Genomic DNA, 16,985 nt, shown 5'->3' with positions numbered 1-16,985 from the left:
GCTTGCTATTCCTAAGGTGGTAACGAAGATGCATGATGAGTTAACTTCCCTTTATAAGCATGTTGATGATATTTGATTCCCTGATATGACATATTTATAGAGAGTTATATCTAAGACACCAACTCCAGCTTTGACATTGTTCATGATAATGACCCAACAGTTGAGAAAGAGGTTTATAAAGATATTGATGATTTAGAGATCGAGGGTTATTTTGAAGACTAGGGCCAAATTGAGATGAAGGTTGATCCTCACCTTATGGCATAGATTGATGAGCAGACTGACGGATAGAAGATTGATGATGCCATATTTGTTGCCATATTGAAGAGTTCAATGGTCAAGACGGCTCAGATTGGGACCTCCTTAGTTTCTACCATAAATATTAAAGAGACTGTACCAGATCCACTCCCACTGGACAAACCTGGAGTTGAGCCGGGCACTAATGCTTAGACATTGGCTATTTTTGTGAGACAATCACCGTTGTAGGCTTAGGTATGTTCAGGGGGACCCTTACTCTAATACTCCTATTATTCCTTTAGTCTTATTGCATTAATGACAATGCATATTTTCTAGTTGGGGGTGGGGAGTTTATTTTTAATCTATAATATTTGGTTCTTTTGATACATTATTCGGGATATTTTTGTATATTTTTTTTGATGTGGTGATGACAATGATTTGGATATTCTCTTGATATTTCATTTGAGTTGTAATATTTGAGTGTGTGGTGCATGATGCTTTAGTTTTATTTCTTCACTTTTTATTTTCTTCTTGGCTTTGTAGCTCATAATTATTCCTAAATGAATATTTTTTAGCATGCGTACTAGTAATAGAAAACTTTTACTCAAATAGTACTCTTAGGGAGATGTTCACACACTCAACTCTTAGATCACAAAACATTGTGCATTGTACGCCATTTTCCAAAATCTGTCCATTTTAAAAAAAATTATTTGATTTAGTTTAAAAAGTTTGGTACTTGTTATTTATGAATACTTGCATCTTATTTTGACTAGTTAACTACCTTTCTCGACATGTGCTATGAATGTTGTACATTAATTTAATAAGGGTGCTTCAGGTATGCTATTGAGTTCCATGAGTGGGTGAGAGTTTGGCTTGATCCTACTCATTGAGTCCACTAGAACTTGCCTAGTTTCTCTAATTCTAAAGCTAAGAGTGTCCAATGTTGGAGAAGTGATCTTAAGCCATATATTGAGAGTGACCCTCAAATTTGACCAAAATAGCAACCCCATTTTGAGATAAGTGACCAATTTTGTCCCAAATTCGAGCCTTAGAACCCTTTTCTTGGATAGCCTTCTTAAAAATCGAAACACATCATTCAAAGTCCTCTCTTTTGAACCTAACCCTTCTTAAAGTTTATAGGTGAGACCAAAACCCAACTTTGATCAAAACCTAAGTTGGGGTGGTGGAGATCCCGAGTGAGACTTATGATAGAAAATTCATGGATTTAAAGGCCACTAATTTTTCCTCCCTCCTATTGTATCATAGTATTCCTTATGAATAGCAAAAAACAAAAGCTTGAAAAAGATTTTAGAAAGAATGTAAGTTGTGTTAGTGTGTTGATAAGAAGATTTTGTGATTGATAGAATAGGAATGGGAAAATATCATGATAATATTTGAGAATTGGTCATTGGATAGATTTAAAGAGTAAGCTTTGGGAAATAAGTATAATTGAGTTCTCCTTAGATTCTTTGAGAAGGGAGAGTCACTATAACCTTTCCCTACCTAGCCTAATGCCCATGTTACAAGCCAAACAAGAACTTTGTGATCTCCAAAGTATTATTCTTGTATGTGGTGAAATGGAGCTTAAGTAAAAGCCTATGGCATGGTTCTCATGTGCATGATTATCTTTCAGAGTGTGAGTGATTCATAATATTCCTTGGTTTCAAGCTAACTGTGCTCGTATCATTCCCCTTCTGTGAGCTAGAGAGCTTCTATCATAAACCTTTCAAATAAGAGAGAAAAAAAATAGTCAATTTGAGATAAAATAAAAAGGAGTGAGGACATACATTTCATCTCACATAAGCATGCTTAGTTTATCATTTTACTTCGAGAGCTAAGTAAACATAAGAGAATAATCCTTTACAATCATGTTTCTAATTTTTAGATTTATAAATACATGATCTATGGCTTTCCTTAACTAAAATGGGAAGGACCTATCCAAAAATATAGTTATGAACTTCCTAATCTACTAGACCTGCAACCATACCCTATCTTTCTTCTACTTCTTACAGTCGAGCCACTCCTTTCAATTTATAAGCAGCTAAATCTAAACACTCGACTGGAATGACGCCCATGAATTGAGTGACCTTCTAAATGTCATCAGTAAACTCCTATGGATGCTTCTATACGTTCAAACCATGGAACTCAGGAGGATTTATCTAAGTGAAATCCCAAAATCTAGCTACAGGGTTGACCTATTCAACTACTTGCTATGGAACTTGAGTTGTCGTTGCCTGAGCTAGAACCTGGAATGTAGCCTAATTCTGCATGTGACATTTGTTCATTCAAAGGGTCTGTTAGGGTGGGTGGTGGTTGTTGGTTTCCATTCTATTTCTATTTTTGTTTCGATTTCTTCATTCATTAGTTCTTCTGGAAGGCATTTCTATAAATATGGTGAAAATGAGTTAGAAAGGGTTAAATAGAGTTCACATTCTATCACATGATATAGACATAAAAGAAGTGAAACTTTTCAAAAACATTTAGTAGCCTCTTATTGATAAGTGTGAAACACTTCACACCTCTGAACAAGACTTTACTTAACATGAATTTTAGACATCCTAGGACAGTTTAAACGTGATGCTCTAATACAAAGTTTGTCACGACCCAAGACTATCCTATAGTTGTAACATGGTGCATAGAATTACCAGTGACCCGAAGCTAACATATGGCTAGGTATGACACTAATAATACTATATAAAACTAAGAATCATTGAGAGATATTTGAAATCTAAATGATAAAAATGATACTTGTCCATGCTTGACATGCCGCTAAAGCAGGCAGCTGGCGCTACAGCGGCGTGCATTTTAGCAGTCAGCTTGCCACTAAAGCGGCTCGATGGGGCTGGTTCAGGGCAACTAAAGTGACTATAAGGCCACTCAAATGGCCTCTGCTAAAGCGCCAATGGGCCGCTGTAGCGGACACACCAGCAGGAGACTTGAAATTTTTCCAAGTATCCGCCGACCCCACAGGATTCGCTCAGAATCCCATATACATTGTTGACACTCAATTTTGTCCCGTCTTCTTTCAAGTCATCTCTTTGATCTTCTAATAAGTTTGGTAAGTTACAAAAATGCATGTACACTACTTCTATAATTAGGAGTTTGTACCAGTCTTGCCACTATTTATATTTTTAATTAAGAATCAGCGAAACTATATTTTTTATTTATTATTATTATTATTATTATTGTTGTTGTTGTTGTTGTTGTTGTTGTTGTTGTTGTTATTATTATTATTATTATTATTATTATTATTATTATTATTATGGTTGTTGTTGTTGTTGTTGTTTTTGTTGTTGTTTTTGTTGTTATTTTTGTTATTGTTATTATGATTTGTTAATATTTTTTGGTTATATCCCTATCGTCGCATTCCCTGTAAGCTTTTGTGCAAGGCATTATATTTATTTATTTATTTTTAAATAAGTATTTTTGTGGCTTTCTTTATTTAAATATTTATTTATAAATATTATCGTTCAATTTCAAATTTATTATGCAATTTTGTTTACGTATTTATATTTTAATATCAAATGACTTTTGTCATTTATTTGGATATTTATAATACGTTTTGTTAAAAGTATTATTTATATTAATTTAGAAAGTCCGAAGAACATAAGAATCCCATTTTATAATATTCTTCCAATTTGGCCTAGTTTCAAGTGATGACCCATAAAGCCCATCTTTTCTCTCCCCTTTTCAACCTCAGTACCATATAGACGCCACGTTTACACCACACAAGGTGCCGATCATTGCACATGTCAAACACACTCTTATTGCACTTCTTCCCCATCTTGCACACACATGCCACCCTCCTTGCCACGTGTCTCCTTCTTCTTGGTCAGTCAATATCCCAATAAAAATCCTAGGGTCCCTTTTACCATGAGTTGCCTTAAATACCCTTGCTTCACCTATCCAAAATATCTGAAATACCCTCAAAGCTCTAAATCAAACTTAGATGCGCTCATGTTTTCTCCAAAAGCATCGTTGGTACTCTTTCACATTTTTTTAGAAGAATTCACTCTTCTTTCACCATGGGCAGACTCTTCCTTGCCAGTTTTGGGCAAATCTTGGACATCTCATACAAATCTTCATCTTTTTTTTCTTATTTTAGGATGCAAAAACCTTCATATCCAAAGGTTACACTGGAATCTCCCATTTGGAGAATTCACTAAACCAAATCACGTGAAGCCTTAGCACTTACCAGACAAGTTTTGACTCAATTAAGTTTTTCAATTCAATTTCTAGCCCAAGAAAGAACACCTTGAACCCTACCTTCGCATCTATAAATACCAAGAGATTAGAGAGCCTGGGGGGAGTTATTTTGAAGGTTTGAAAGTCAAAAAATTTGAGTTACAAAAAATATAGAGAAAACTTTCTTCCCACAAATGTCCAGTTGTTCATTTCCCTTGGAATTTTGATTTTTTTTTCCTTCAAGTGTTTCGGGTTTTAAAAAAAAGGGCTTTGAGTGTAGACTTGTGATCTAAATATTCCCCGTTCACTGCCCCGCAAGAAGTGATTTTCGTCTCTTTTTACCCTATTTTGTCTTTGTGATAAAAGGATATGCCTGTTCTAAGAAAATTAGATGTCATGAGTAGTTCAGATTAATTTTATGCTTGAATTCTTACTTTGTTTTGCTTGTGTCAAATTGTCAACAATAACATACTAATATTTACATATCAGTTTTTTCTTTGGTATTCAAAGAGTTAATGAGGCACTAGTTTCTAATCTGTTAGATAATTCAAAATGAGAATTATCATGAGCTTCTTATAAATTATTTTAATTTAATTGGATGTTTGAAATCTAGTTTCCTAACCTATTAAGTTAGAATGAGGCCATTGTTTGGCAGGATTTGGCGGCTGATTTGTGATCCACTTTAATATTAGTTGCTAATATTTGATCTCCTTATGACAATGTTATTCCTAAAATCAAAGTGTGCATCATGGCTAAATATTTTACAAGCTGATTTCATACACAGTTAACCGCTCCCCTAAACTTTTTTGTCGTTTCGTTACTATTTTCCTTTAGATTCTTTAGATTAAATATGTTTGGGCTGAAGTAAACGTGTGCATTAAGTGGTGTTTATAGAGTTTAGTTGGTTCGTTTAGCTTTATAACTAGCTAATCTTGAGATTATTTGAAAGTTATATCATTCGGCATTTTTACATGTCCCTCTTATGGATATTACAGTTGATATGCGACTTTTTACTCAGTTATATATAAGTCAAGTTGACTTACTACTTCATTACCCTCTTAATTAGAATGGTGTTTACTCCATTCTTGCATCGTTATTTTCATATAGGAAGAACGTCTAAGTTTATTCATATAAGGATGTTTTGGGGTGTTTTAAATTACTTATTATTTTTTGAATTTTTCCAAATCTGCCTATTTGAGGTCCCAACAAAGGATCTGTGCACTATTATTGAAATCGCACTTACGTTAAAATCAGTTTGCCAAGAAAAATTAAAATCCATATTATTTTTCATATTGACAGATTATGCGTTTTCTTATGTATGTTCTTTGTTAATTATGGAGCAATAATAAAATATTTTCTTATGGAAAGAAGGTCATGTTCAAACTTTTTTTTCACTGTTAGTGTCAACTTTATGGAATTGTAAACTTCTTGGTTCAACTTTGCATCTAAATTAGTGGAGCTCGTAATTTTGTTTTAGCCTCTTGATTAGTTAACCTATGAGGCGAATGTTTGAACGCTCATGAAAAGTTATTTGAAGTTCAATCTTTACATGCCCTCTATTTTGTATGATTTATTTTGCTATAATTTAAGTGATTATGTATCTTGTTGTGACTTGGTGGTTTCTCTATGCACTTTAGAGAATTATATTTCTCCTTTCTAATCATTATCTTTTTCTTTCTTTTGCGTACACACTTTGGAGTAACAATTGGGAGTCTCAAAGCTAGACTCTCTTACCTGCATCGAGTCTCAAAATGAGACCCAATGCTACTTCCCATCCAATCAAGGAGTCATATTTCATGTTCTTTAAGCTAAACCTGCTAGCAATCTACTATCTCTTTCCCTATTCGTAGTTGTATCTTTCTTTGTATACCTATTGTTATTTTCATTTAATATTTCGCATATTGTTGTTTGAAATTTGTGCTTTGTTTTCTCTTATTTGAAGTAGTGTAAATTATTTAAATACAACAGAAAATTTTAGTTGTTTTTCTCCCTACCCCTATGGATATTGAACTTAGCGTAATTATTTTTAGACTTAGATGTTTAATTCATAACATTAAAAGTTAAAAATTGATAGGTAATTATATATTTGTTAGAATAAATAGCCAAGTAGCTAGGGTCCTTTAACATTTTTTAATATGAGATAGTGACTTATTTTTAGAATAAAATTTGATTTCCCACTAGTTTAGAAATATTGAAATAGTAAAAATATAGGTCCTTTTTTCGCGGCCGACGAGCTCAATGTCGTAAACGTGGTAATCAGGTTTACCTATTTTTGGATGGAGGCAATTAATTTAGTTTCAAGTAAAAACAATAACTAGGCCAATTTTGATCCAGCAAGACATTTTTTTATTTTCTTATGATAAAAACTTATTTCGTAAAATATGAGTCTTTTCTTAATAAAGCGAATCTCAAGTCACTGTAGATTCAAATAATTCATTTGGTGTGATTTTACTAATTTTTATACTTTACATTCATTTATGAAGGCGGCAAAGAGTCATTTTCAGAAATAAATTAAAAAAACGTGAAGCTTTGTTTGAATTATCAAGTAGAAACTTATATATATGTATCTATATCTTTAAAAAAATAATTTGAAATAACTTCTTTGGTAAATCTTTTTAAAAATAATTTGAAGTAACTTTTTTTAACAACAATAAAATTTGCATCATTTTAAGAATTAAAAGATTAGCTTCAGTAATTTTAGAAAATGAATGCGTTTTCAATACTTTTAAATCTCAGTCTTATAAATGATTAACATATATTATTTTAAATAAGATATACAATGCATCATCATTTTTAAGTAATGTTTTACTTATCAAATCTATGTTTGGCCAGTTAATCGTAGTTAGCAGATTCTTTAGGGTGCTTAATCCCTTCCCTATAGGATAATTATAACTCTTACCTAGAATCACTGAGTTAAGTAGATCTAAAATGAAGTCCTTTAATTTTTATTACTTGGTTTATAATAGGTGTCCTAATTCACCGTAGAACTAATTTGGTGGCGAATTCCTTAATTTAATTAGAAGTTTTTCAATATATTGTACACTATTTTGACTTCGTGTTAAAATTAGGTACAACAGCTTGGCGACTTTACTGGGACATTAGGTTCTAACCATTACAAACTTAGGCTAATAAGTAAGTTTTTTTTCTAATATCTGTTTATTTTACCTTATTTGCTTTATGTGTTTATCATTTTTATATGATATAAGTTGTTTATTTACTATTACTTTCTATGAATTATTTGTTATTGTTTTATGTAAAATGTCATTCCGTTTATATTTCTTCCATTCGGAAAAATTGACATAATCACACGTACACCTGAGGTGTGTTTCACGCACTCGTAAATTTCTTTCAAATTCTAAATTTTAGGAGAGCTGGCATAGGGACAATGTGTCCAGATCTTTTTTTGTGTGACCGCATAGCCTTCTCACTCGAGTTATCCATTCAGGAACCTTTTGTCTGGCAAGCCAAATCATAGAAGAACTTATAATAGAGCTTCCCTGAATATAGGTCATGCATGCATAAGCCTTAGGTTGTTTGAACCAAGGTGTCATTCCAAGAATTTGGGAAAACACCATTATGTCAAATGGGTTTATGACCCGAGGACAATCGCTCATATTATGTGCATGTGATAATGATAAACGGATCCAAGCCTAACTGTGACACCGCGAGTTTCGAAAATATGGATTTAATTCCCTAAGTGCCCAAGATTAGAATGATCGAAGGTGTCACACATAAGTTAAGGATATGGTGGAAAAATTTTGACTCGACTAAAAAATTAGCGATCACCAGGAAATTGGGGTTCCTCTCTACACTCATCAAGATCCCTCTCAACAAGCATGTGGTTAGAGGATTGATTCTATTTTGGGACCTAGATCGAGTTGCCTTTGTACTTAAAGACTTTGAACTCACCTCCATATTAGAGGAAATCTATTACTCCACTAATTTAAAGTATCAAGGGAGAGGTCAAATCATCCCTCACAGTCAGGCAGGGAAGAAATTTTCTTGTTACTTGGTATTAAAGAACACTGATGAACTCTGTTGCTTCGAAAACAATTGGGTTTCTTTGGATTATTTGTACGAGAGATATGGTCATTAAGATAGTTATAAACTATTCAAGAAGGAATTCACTTGCACTTCTACCCATTGCCGAGTTAGACATCCTATTGCATTTATCATTGTGATGCTAGGGACTTTGTTATTTCCACAAGAATATGGAAAGATCAGTACTTGCATATGTTCTGTGGCTTGAGAACTTTTTAAAGGAGTTGATGGAGAAGAAATCACTTTGGTTCCTATGATCTTGGCAGAAATATTCTGCACACTTGGAAAGTGTAAAAGAGGTGAAATAATATTCTTTGAATGTTGCGATCTCCTTTTATGGATGTGGACAAAAAAGCATTTCTACAAGCGTGACAATATGACTGACATAATGTTTAGCACTTCACATAAGATCGACACTCATGATGATAGAATGAGGAGGTTCGTGTCCCTGGTCCGCATCAATGATTGGTTTAAGTTCTTAGACTCTCATACCAATGACCAAATCCAGTGGAGATACCCACTACTTTTATGTTCCATGACTTATAAATGGTACATAGGGCTTTATTATATTGAGCTTATCGTATTAAGAGGTCTACAGCCATATGCCCCGGTGCATGTACTCTGATAGTTTGGTCAGACACAGATCATCCCTCTCCGAGTAAATATGTGAGTTTTGGAAGTCCTTTTAGGACCAGACTTCAAAGTTTGTACGGCCAGTCAAATTCTACATGAATGAAGTAACATTCTCACTATTGAAGTGAGATGCAGACCAACAGAGTGTATTCCAGAATACTAGGTATGAGTTCAAGAATATTGTGGAAATATAAAACCCAGTCCCAAAGAGGAACAAGGTTTTGAGGATTTTGGGATGACTATTTGGATAAGGCATTTTCTTCTTGGAACCACAGTGGTCACGCCTGAAATGTGGGCTCAAATATCTAACATAATGTAGTATTTGGAAAATACAAGAATGGAGCCCAGCAATATTGAGGCATCATCTTCACTTCCTCTACCAACATGATCAGAAACAGTGTCTAGGCTGACTCTTAGGATTGTCTTTTTTCATGTATTTTAAGCTTACTCAATCAGTATTTCAATGAAACTTGGCCTTTTATTTTCCAAACTCAAAGTTTGTCTCAAACTAATGGCTTGGATCAATTTATCATAATCTCAATTACTTGATGCTTAGGCCCACCACTTGGTACAAAAGAGGTCCCATGCATAATAGGATGCATTCTTAATTATTGAAATTACTTTTTATTATGTGCTTTGTTTGCTATATGATGTATGCCTTTCTTTATTTTTCGATGTTGTTTGCATAATTGCGGGTTATTTTATTTATGTAAACTATTCACCAATACTAATATATTTCTTTCTTTTGAAGGTTTGTTTCTTTTAGTTTATTCCTCAAAGGTTGATTTGTGTTGACTACGAACTGGCTGATCACCCATACTTTACGAGATTGAAAGCAAAAGCAAATGCCAACATGACTGATTTAGGTACACCTGATGGCTTAGCACTTGTCACCGTTTGTAATACCTCGAACTTTCTTTAAGTCAAATCTAGTCTCCAGAAGAGCTAGTGATAACTTTCTAAATGATTAATGTTTAAATCAAATAGAATTTCCTCAATTTCATCCAAATTTAGTATTGGAGTAAAAAGTTTTAGACGTTTTACAGAGAATTGTCAGAACTGCCCAAAAGCGATGGTCAAACTGATGGACCGTTGCCCAAGCCGTCACAAACGAGGCAGTGAACCCAGCTTCTGGTCAAGTGCGACGGCCAGGACCAACGGACCATCGTCCAAACCATCGCAGATGAGGCAGAAAGTTCAGATTCTGGCCAAATATGACGGTCGGACCAACGGACCGTCGAGCCAGCGATAGACCATCGCCCAAACCATCACCACTTCCGATCAGCGATTTTAAGCCATTTTTAAAAGGATATTTGGGTCTTTTTCCACCCATTTTGACCCCTAAGTATACCATACCAGAGCTCATAACTTCTTTATTCATCCACAACACCAAATTAGAGTTTCTCTCAAAGATCAATCCCCAAAAATAAGAAACCCAAGACGTCTAATCCCAAGTCAAGAATTCAAGCTTTTCTCTACCAATCTTCAAGAAATCATCCACCCAGGTATGTCAAGTGTTGATTCATGGGTCCCTTTCACCCATGAAGTTCAAGAATCTCATTTTAAAATCCAAGATTTGTTTATTTATGAATGTTCATGATTTAGTTGAATTAAAATTCATGACCATGTTGTTTGGGGTTTTGATTCATGTTTTAAATTTCATGTTCCAATGATTGATCTTAGTATGTGATAATTTTCATAATATTAATGATAAACCCTTTAAATTGCAAATTTATTTATGCAACCATGATAATTAGATGCGTTAATAATGGTATAACAAAAGTATGCTCCTCATATATTTGATTAAATGCCTATATGAAGGAACAAATGCCATTATAGTATGATAGTATGAAATTTCCATTTATGTACAAGTTAATGAATGTCAAGTGTTTGATGAAATATCTTAGTCAATCAATTATGGATATATGTGTAGCCATTATTATGCTTCAAACTTGTACCATGAATTACTTTTATGATATCGAGTCCTGGGGGTATTTATTCTCGACAATTTAACTGTGCGCCTAGAGCCAGTGTTAGTTTCATGATAATCTCAATCATGCCATGATTAGTAGAATTCAGTCAGTTACATGAATCAAGAAAACTCAGTAATCTCATGAACTCAGTCAGTTAATAGGTTTCAGTAACATTCCATCAATCTACAAAAATCAGTGAACTCAGTCTAATTCATCTCAGTATAATTAGTTCAGTGTCTATTCAGTTGGGAGTAGAATTCAGCACCGAGCAAAACTAAAGATGAGGGCACACACACTGACTGTTTAGGGTGTGACCCTTAAAAGCAATTCTTGCATTCCAAAACTATGTAGCCAGCATAGGTTAAGAAATCAATACTGTCAATTGAGGGTTGAGGAAGTGGATCAACACTGCTAGAAGAGGGTCCCACTATTCTCCCTTAGGGACACTACTAGATGAGGGTCACTCACAGGTTGTCCTTACCAGTGGTGCAGTATTGACACCCTTCCAATTGGGGTTATAGATTGGACCCCAACTCTATACAAAAAAGGGGCATGTCGTCTAGATGACTACTTCCCACAGTTACAGTCTCAATCTTAGTCTCAGTAATAGAACTTAGATAGTTCTATAGAATTTAGGATTGTCAGATACAGCCACCTAGCTCAGTATGGAACTCAGCTAGTTCCATCAGAAATAGGACTGTCAGACATAGTCATTCAAATAATAGTATATCAATTATACGAAAACTTATGTTATAAGTATTCAGATTCAGTGATGTCATGATCTCAGTTATAGTTGACGTATTTATGCATGTATTCTCACGTTCATGTTACTTAGCCAGTCAGTATTGTTCATGAATATAAGCCCTTATATTCAGCCTACCTCACTTGCATACTAGTACATTCAATCGTACTGACGCCTTTGCACTATGGTGTTTTATACCATAGGTTTAGAAGCACGATCTCCAGAGCATCAGTAGCATTACAGTTTTAGCAGTCAGGCTAGTAGTGAGTCCTCATCATTCGAGGATTTTATTATTTGATTATTTCATTCTTTTAATACTTAGTTTATTTCAGTAGTTGGAGTTAGTTGGGGACATATCCCATCAACTCCTTATTTAGTCAGTTTTAGAGGCTTCCAGATTATAGCATGTTCAGACAGTTATTTCAGTCGTTTTGGTATTGATATACCATATTTTTTAGATGTTATGTTTTATTAGATATTTGAACTTTATGGCCTTTCAACCTTTTATTCTGTATTTATACAGTATCTTATGCAGTGCTCAGGTACAGATATCATTCATGGGTTAGCTTATGGTCCTTCAGAGTCATGAGCACCGTGTAGCATTCTGGGTACCAGAGTTTGGGCGTTACAAACTTGGTATCAAAGCCTAAGGTTCAATAATGTCCTAAAAAGTTTGAAAGCCGCATCTAGTAGAGTCTTGTGCATGGGTGTGTTGCGCGCCAAATTTATGTACATGAGGCTATAAGATGTTTTAGGAATAGTTTTCCTTCTTTCAGTGATCACGTCGTGCCAGTGAGTATGAGCTCAAATTTAAATCTCAGTCTAAATTCATTTCTCTCTTTTTTCTATAGAATATGCCTCCCAAGAGAAGAAATGGAAATCAGTCAGCCCCTCAGTCTGTCTAAGCAGATCCCTTGGATGAATATGTTTCTCATACAGAGTTCAGAGCTACATTCACTACTCTTGCTAATTTAGTTGCTGCCAAGAATGAACAACCAGCTGTCGTTCCGGCCAACCCAATGGCCAATTTAGCTATAGCCAAGATTTGAGACTTCACCCGAATGAATCCTCTATCTTTTTTTGGGTCTAAGTCAGATAAAGACCCACAGGAACTCCTTGATCAGGTTTAGAAGGTTACGAAAATCATGGGGGTTGTCAGCCGTTGAGAGTGCTGAGCTACCTGCATATCAGTTGCAGGATGTGGCTCACACATGGTTCAAGAAATGGAAGGCAGAGATGGCCGCAGATGTAGGGACTATAGAGTGCGAGGAGTTTGCCACTGAATTTCTAGATAGATTCTTTCCCCTAAACCTGAAGGAAGCTAAGGTGTTAGAGTTTATCAATCTCAAGCAAGGAAACATGACAGTGAAAGAGTATTTTCTTAAGTTTACTCAATTAGCTAGATATTTTCCTCATGTAGTGGCAGAGAGCAGGGCTAAGATGAGTAAGTTTATTTCTGAGGTGAATGATAGTGTGGTCAATGAGTACAGATCTGCAATGTTGATTAGTGATATGGACATAGCCAGGCTTATGATCCATGCTCAACATATTGAAGAGCAGAAGATTAAGATAAGAGAGAAGCAGAATAAGAGAACAAGGACAAATACTTTCAACTTTGCTCAGCCTAATTCAGAGGGTGAAAGTCGTTCTCAGTTCCACCCAAAGTCATCTGTTCCACCTCTTTCCTCAGGCAGTGCTCCAATTCCTAAGTTTAGGGATGGTAACAAAGATAGGGTGCCAGGCTCTAAGTCTTAGGGCAGTGTTAGCTGTGCCCAAACAAATCCTCTTTGCCAGACTTGTGGTAAGAACCACAAGGGTATTTGCATAGCTGGCAGTGTTGTTTGATTATTTAAGGATGTTATTATTTGATTATTTCATTCTTTCAGTACTTAGCTTATTTTAGTAGTTGAAGTTAGTTGGGGACATGTCCTATCAACTCCTTATTCAGTCAGTTTTACAGGCTTCCAAACTATAGCATGTTCGGATAGTTATTTCAGCCGTTTTGGTATTGATATACCATATTTTTTAGACGTTATGTTTTATCAGATATTTGTACCTTATGGCCTTTCAGCCTTTTATTCTACATTTATACAGTATATTATGCAGTGCTCAGGTACAGATATCAGTCATATGTTAGCTTGTGGTACTTTGGGGTCATGAGCACCATATAGCATTTCAGGTACCAGATTCGGGGCGTTACACCATCCCAAGAGGTGAACCCAAGACTTTGGGGGAGAGGGATGCAACCCTTCATGATGAACATATAGATCATATGATGTAGCAAATGTCTGATATGCAGAGTGAATCGATCGACTTTGAAACCTTACCAAGCTATCCATTAGCATGAATACTCCATTTCCTGAACATTGAACAAGAACCATTATACCACTTCTTTTCCACCTGTTCATTCTCCTGCCTCCCAACGCTTACCACTGAATTTCTCACTCCACCAAAAAAACCCTATTCCCTCCAAATCTCCCTTTAACCCACAAGAAAACAACCCACAGCAAGTCGACCCACACCAAACAAACCCATTACCCTTCACTACTCTTTATGTTTCTCAAGCTCCACTTACCCAAATTCCATTTACCCAAACTCCACATACCCAAACTATCCCACTTTCCTAAACTTCCCAAGTCATCCAAAACCACCAAGTGGCCCCACATATATCGGTGGTACATGCTGTAATTCCTAACACGCAATATGTGCCACAAGAATATATAGCGGGAGATCAACCTTTTACTAACCCAATTCCAACCACGCAAGAAGTTGATCCTTATAAAGTGATTGAGAGAGAGAAAAGGTCTAAAATAGATGAATGTGTAGCAAATAAAATTCATAGTTTAAAGTAAGCATTCAGAATGATACAACAACAAAAAGAATTTGAAGGACTTGAGTAAGAAGATTTATGTGTTCATCCAGATGTTGAGTTGTCGGTAAGGTATAAGGTACCAAAATTTAATATGTTTGATGGAAGAGGGAATCCTTGAGCTCATTTAAGATCGTATTAACACAAGCTAGTAGGAGTAGGGATGAATGAGGCCATTAGAATAAAGCTATTCATAAGGAGTTTAACGAGAGGAGCTCTAGATTGGTACACGAGCCAAAGACCATAAAAATGGTGTAGGTGGAATACCTTAGCACAAGAATTCATGGATAGGTTCAGGTTTAACACTGAAGTCATACCGGATCGGTTCTACTTGATGAATATTGAAAAGAAATTAATAGAGTCCTTCAAAGAATATGCCATGCGGTGGAGAGCAGATGTTGTGAAAGTTTAACCTCATATGGTAAAAAGTGATATGACCTCTTTTTTAGTGTAGTCTCAAAAAAATGCGGTGTATTATGATAAGTTGATAAGCGTGGTTGCACAGAAATTCTCTGAGTTTTTTAGGATCAGAGAATTTTTTTGAAACGGGTATTAAAACGAGGAGAATTACTAATCTAGCAGCTTTACAAGCGACAAGTAAGGCAATGCAGTCTGATCCAACTAGGGGAGCGAATAATAAAAAAGGATAGAGCTTCTGTTGTCATGATCATTTAGGAAAAAGGACCAAAGCAAATGTTAACATACCAAAATCCACCACCTCAGCCTTTCTACTATAACAAAAATGCCCAACTCCTAATCCATATTAGCAACCTTTACCTTCCCCATATCCAGTTTATACTACCCAGCCAGCATATTGCCCACCTCAAGCACCAACTTATCAAAACCCACCACAATATCAACCTACCTATCCTCCTCAAACCTACTACCAACCACAAAATTAACCTTCAAATTCACCCAAACCTCATCTGAATTATGAAAAAAAGCCAACTAAAACTTATACACCTCTAGCTAAACCCTTATCCTAACTGTATGAAGGATTGAGAACTACAGGATTACTCCAGTCGATCCAAGGTCGCATTCTCAACGCCTTTCCTGGATGGTATGATGGGACAAAGTATTGTTCTTACCACTCTGGGGTTGCTGGGTATGACACTAAGAATATAAGATTGAGGCACTAATCAAAGATGGAGTTATTCAGCTCAAAGGAGCTCCTCCCCATGTGAATAACAATCTCTTGCCAAATATTGGGTGTGCCCACATGAACATGATCACCAACGATGAAGAATGTAATTTGAAAGGAACTATTGTATCAGTCAGTGATAAATAAAAGGTGGGAAACATCAACTTTTGTCGCCCCTATAATTACAGTACAGATGCGAGTATCAATTGAAGTAGAAGTTGTTGTTTCCAGGCCCACTATCACAGCCTTAGTTTCTTAAACACCTTCAAATACTAAGGTAGTTCCTTTGAATTACTTAATTAATGCAAGGGATAAAAGAAAGGGAAAGTTGGTTATGGAAGCTGCTGCTGCGGGAATGATAAGATCTGGGCATTGTTATTCCCCTGAAGGAGTTATGCAAGATGCATCTAATAAGGATAATAGTCAAAGAATGGTTATGACAGAGGCAGAGGTAGAGGATTTCTAGAGAAAAATGTCAACTAGGGATTATTTTGTTGTGGAACAGCTAAAGAAAACTCCTGCCCAAATCTCTTTGTTGTCATTATTGATGAATTCTATAACTCATTGGATTTCTTTGGAAAAGGTGTTGAATGAAGCTTATGTGCAAAGTGAGATGACTAACGAGAACCTTTCAGCTCTGGTGGGACAAGTTTTGGAAGCTAATACAGTCTCTTTTCATGAAGACGAGTTGCCGTCTGAGGGATTGGGGCATAATAGAGAATTGAACATCACTTTTAGGTATAGGGACAAGTTTGTTTCTAAAGTTCTCATTGACAATGGCTCAGTTATTAATATTTATCCTTTTACTACCCTCCAATATTTGGGAATTGACATCGAGAAAGTTTGTAAAAGTAATGAGATGGTTAAAGTCTTGATAGGACTAAGAAAGGAGTTATTGGAGAAACTAATTTGGTGCTACAAATTAGACCTGTGGAGTTTACAGTGGAATTCCCAGTGTTGGACATATCTTCTAGTTATAATTTGTTACTCGAAAGACCATGGATTCACAGTGCTGGCGCAGTCCCTTCTACCCTACACCAGATTTTGAAATTTGTTTAGGATTATCATGAGATTGTGATTCATGGAGAGAAGAATAGTTCTATCTACCAGGAGAACTCAATCCCTATTATTGAACGAGTAGAACACCTGAACAGATCCATTTTTCAT

Source organism: Capsicum annuum, chromosome 7 (assembly GCF_002878395.1).
Source record: "Capsicum annuum cultivar UCD-10X-F1 chromosome 7, UCD10Xv1.1, whole genome shotgun sequence".
In the NCBI taxonomy this organism is placed as follows: Eukaryota; Viridiplantae; Streptophyta; class Magnoliopsida; order Solanales; family Solanaceae; genus Capsicum; species Capsicum annuum.
The sequence above is the reverse complement of the archived record's forward strand: the minus strand, read 5'-3'. Positions refer to the sequence as shown.